We start from the raw sequence: 4,929 nt of genomic DNA on the forward strand, positions 1-4,929 counted from the left end.
TTAGTACAATTCACCGTATTAGATATCGGGCTCTGAGAGATTTAGGAATTGCTACTTGTTGCAAATTTTAAAATTGCTGCCAAATAAATTCATTAGTTAGAAATTTTTATTCCATTGCTTTCGTTTCTACGAATGAGTACGTAGATATGTAAGTATCCAACTTGTTTTTTAATTACTTCCCAAGAGAAAAAGATGGGGAAGGAAAGAGAAAAAAAAATCCAACGTCAAATATTACTTCGATTTTTATCACGAATGATATTAACTTATTTTTAGCAAAATTAACTTATACCTCCGCCAAATTGACAATTTTACCAGAAATTATCTTGATTCTAGGCTTAGCCGCAGTAGTTGTAATTGACTTATTGAGTAAAGGAAAAAACACATTTTTGCTTTACAAAATCTCCATGGTAACCCTTTTAGCTAGTGCAGTTATCTTGTTATGGCAGTGGGGATTTTTTACCGCTTATGAACGTTCTCACGCCAGAGATTTTGGGAATATTTTCAGATTTTTTTTACTCATTTGCTCGTCATTATCTATTTCTTCGTCGTTGATTATATACTTTGTTCAAAAATGTCTTTAGCTGAATTTTTATTGTTTAAATTAGCTGCAGGTTTGGGGGGTATGGTTCTCAGTTGTGCAAATGATTTGGTAACTATTTACGTGTCCCTGGAATTCTTAGCCTTATCTTCCTGCTTTTTATCTGGATATACCAAACGGGACATGAGATCGAATGAAGCAACTACGAAATTCCTGTCGATGAGTGGAGCGAGTTCCTCCCCCCTATTATATGGTTTCTCTTCGTTATATGGACCTTCCGGCGGACAGCTTCAGCTTGACAAAATAGTTGACGGAATTATATTCAATCGATATGGTTCTATAATTTATCTATCTGCTGCGTTTACTACAGCCGGAACAGCATTCAAATTGTCTCTCTTTCCATTTCACCAGTGACACCTGATGTATATGAAGGAGCGTGATTCGTTCAGATCCGGGAAGTTCTATATTTGTTATAGGTAACTAAAAATTAACAAATTAACTCCCTCTGCATCCCGCGAGCATGCGGGAACATCTATCAATTCCCAAATTTGGTTATTGTGTGAACAATTGGCTCCTGCTACATCATAAATCCTAATAGTTTGACAAATATCGTGTAGCAAAACGGAGCTAGTTCGCGGATTTTGATAAATCGGTGGCCCAATTTATATTCCTCCGTATGTATCAAATAGACTTCTTTTTTCTGCGAAGTTCGTTCATCAGGGGTAGATTCTTTTCAAATAAATGTCAAATTAAAAATTCATACAATGCCTTTATTTTTTTTTTTTTTATTTTTATAAAGTCCCCTACTATTCCTGACGTGGCGGGATTTAGCCTTTTTTCTTGTTTTCAACAAACGTTGATCTGAAAATTTACCCTAAGATAGGTTTTTGTCTTTTTGGCGGGAACGGAGAAAGTCGCAATTTGTCTCTTCCGCCTGTTGCATGTGCCTATCAACCAATAGTTGTTGAAAGGATTTCGTTGCAAAAGGGAAAAGGACAAATAACCAAGAAGGAATTTGAGACGAAACCCTTGGCGGGAGATGAAAACAAATGATGAGGGATTCCTCGAGAAGTTAACAACTATTCTTTGCATCGAGTGATTCTGGATTTTTTGAGGAAAAATGGATTTGAGACATACACGAGGAAGGTTCTGGGAGCAATACCAGTTATGACTCCCCTCCGAACCAGGAGCCGTGTGAGGTGAGAATCTCACGCACGGTTCTGAATGAGCGAAAAGATCGAAAATCTTCTTTTCGACTCTGACTCCCCTACACCAGTCGTTGCTTTTTTTCTCCGTTACCTCCAAAGTAGCAGCTCCAGCTTCATTTACAAGACTCTTCGGTCTAATTTTCCCATACTTCTCTAATGAGTGGCATGTCGCGGTGGGATTATTAGCTACCTTTAGCATGATATTGGGAAATTTAATTGCCGTTACTCAGAGAAGCGTAAAACGTATGCTAGCTTATCCTTCTATAAGCCAAATTGGATATATCATGATTGGGGTACTTTCTGCAGACTCAGGGAACGGTTACGCAAGTATGATAACTTATACGTTTATCTATATACTCATGAATTTGGGAACTTTTGCTCGTATCACCCCATTTGGTTTACGAACCGGAACTGATAATATCAGGGATTATGCGGGATTATACATGAAGGATCCTGTTCTAACATTTTCTTCGGTTTTACGTTCACCATCCCTAGGGGTATGCCTCCACCATCCGGTTTTTTTGGTAAACTCTATCTCTTTTGGCATGGATGGAAAGCTGGTTTGTACTCATCAGTTCCGGTGGCGCTCGTCACAAGTGTCATTTCCATCTATTACTATCTAAAAATAATTAAATCAATGTTCACCGGGAAGAGTGGGAGGAGCGATACACCCCTAAATTCTAGACAAAATTCATTAGTTTCTCTATCAATTTCGATTTCGAAAAATTCTCTTGAAATAGCTATGATCATTCGTGCGCTAGCATCAACCCTATCGGTATATTCATAGATCCTATTATCGAGATCACACGGAATACCTTCTTTTAGACCCACTTCAAATTATAGTACGAAACCTCCTTTTCTTTCTTTTCTCTCTTCTTTTCCCTCTTTCTTTCTTCTTTTTTTTTTTTTTTCCTCAAATGAATTAAAAGCTGGTTCGGCTATCCCAACTAGTTCGTCTGTGCAATTTACGAAATAGTTCTATCTTCTTCGGTAATTGATCCTGGCATTCTCATATCTAGCTTGTCTTCTTGCACCCAGAATCACTTGCTAGGAAAATGATCCCTCGTCTATTCCGGAGAAGATAGAAGTATTTCCGCGCAGTGCACAGTTGGAGTTGCGCAGTAACAACCCACGCCGTTACATCCAGCCGAGTATTTAGGCGAAGGGGGAATACCCCCCCTTTTTTTGTGTATTCATATGGCATCATTTTCTCAATATTGGTGAAAAGACTTGCCTGTGAGACAAGCGTGGGCTTGTCAGGTCATGAGAAAAAGAGGCCTCTGTACGAGGAAGGAATCAAACATTGAGAGATGATTGATCGCGGGCGGGACTAGATTTGAACCCTTGGCCATAGTCAGTATGAACTGGAACCTTACCACTACCCGGGGAATCGATGAATAATTAAAAAGGTTTGTGGATTTCGTTTCAATCTTAGTGGAGTCTCCCAGTTAGCAGTTATTAAATCCAGCAAAAAAGGAATGAAAATCCGGTTTAGGAGTTGACAGGACTAGAGAGATATTGGTACAATTGAATCGGTTCACAGAACTCCCTCACGTTCCTTTGCTTCGAAACGAGGGTAGGCACACCAGACACAAAATTGAGTGATGCGTAATACGGACGGAGGTTCGAATCCTCGCAAGGCGTCCGGAACAAAAGTCGTCTTGCATTTCCGGAATAAGTCTCCCGACCCCTTGCTTTCCACCAAGAGAAAGCAAAAAGAACCCGGGCGGAAAGTTTGATTTGGTCAATCTCCTTGCCCCTCCGAACTAAGTGGCGACGAAACCGATCTTCGTATCGAGATGCGGGTGGGTCCTGTTGCTTCGGTGTCCCCCGAAGCTAAATCTATCAAAAGAAAAGGAAATCCTTGGGAAATTTAATATTCCCTAGTACCAATCCGTAAAAATGGAATGTAAATCCTGGGATTGTTGACTACTAAGAGTCTCTCTTATCATTCTATGGAGTTTCCATAGATAGGTAAGGTCGTAAGTCCCACCTTTTCTATTTTCCCCTCTCCAAACCAAGGGTGGGGCGGCAAAGAAGATATTGGGTCTCGCCCCAATGCGGTACTCAAAGAATAGTCTTACGGGATAGAGAAGAAGGAGGGGTAGGAAGTGGCGGCTTAGACTGATACACGGACGTGATTCGTCTCTTAAAAAAAAAAAAAAGATTTGAATGTGAATAAGATGGACCAAAAATCCTAGTATTTCCCCAAACAGGCAGGGGATGGGATTTTGAAAACCCATTCTTTCCCTGTTTCCAAAGGACTCAAAATCCTTTAAATGAGACTCAAAATCCCATTCCTAAACCGACCGAGTATCTGGTTAGACACCCTAACCAGATACTCGAAGTTTCCGCCATCCTTTTTCTTTTTTATAAGAAATGGTTTCATTAATTCCTTAAGCAGTAGGTAAATAAGATGCTCCATCTCCAATCGAAATGGAGCTATGTTGGATTCGGCTTATTCTCCACGCCGACTACTCCCGAGAGAAAATGCAGGGTACCAACCCAAACCCAGGCAAGATGGGAGGGAGATTTCCTTCGAGGATGAAGGGTTGCGGGCGAGGAGGGATTCGAACCCCCGACACCGTGGTTCGTAGCCACGTGCTCTAATCCCCTGAGCTACAGGCCCCACCTCTACTGGATCCGCTCCGGGATCCACTTGGATCGGACTAGAATTAAATTGTTTTATCCCCCCCCCCATCCCACCTATCCCGTCGGGAGAGCCGCGTAAGCTCAGGACTCTCTTTCATTGGATTGTTTTTCCCTCACCGAGTCGATAAGGAGTCGAGGGATGTGCTAGATCGCTAAATGTAGTTCCGCATATCATGGAGACAAATCCCGCGAGAACAAAGGGCATCCCGCTTTTTTTTTTTTATTTCTATTTTATCCTGGCGTCGAGCTATTTTTCCGCAGGGCCCCCCCTGCAGTATTGTTACCGCGGTAGAGTTTCACCACCGAGTTCGAGATGGATCGGTGTGGTTCCTCTACGCCTGGGACACCAGGATATCAATCTCTGAGAGTGGAGGGATACGCATAGATTAGGGAATAACTCACTAGTTCGAGTCTACGAATCCAGTCCGGAAGGACGACACGCCAGAGAGGAGAGGGGAGGGTGCACCTCCCGAACAATCTCTTTCTTGGACTGCTTCTCCGTCCATCCTTTGGATGGAGAAGCAGTACGAA

At 41.8% G+C, this 4,929-nt stretch overlaps 1 non-coding gene across 1 annotated transcript; it reads right to left on the reverse strand.

Moving 5' to 3' along the window:
• Positions 1-4,301: 4,301 nt before the first annotated feature.
• Positions 4,302-4,375, reverse strand: TRNAR-ACG (transfer RNA arginine (anticodon ACG)). Its single transcript has one exon. It is a non-coding gene; the product is annotated as a tRNA-Arg (tRNA).
• Positions 4,376-4,929: the final 554 nt, after the last annotated feature.

Source organism: Adiantum capillus-veneris, unplaced genomic scaffold, assembly GCF_014529385.1.
Source record: "Adiantum capillus-veneris isolate H3 unplaced genomic scaffold, ASM1452938v2 Hic_scaffold_325, whole genome shotgun sequence".
Lineage (NCBI taxonomy): Eukaryota > Viridiplantae > Streptophyta > Polypodiopsida > Polypodiales > Pteridaceae > Adiantum > Adiantum capillus-veneris.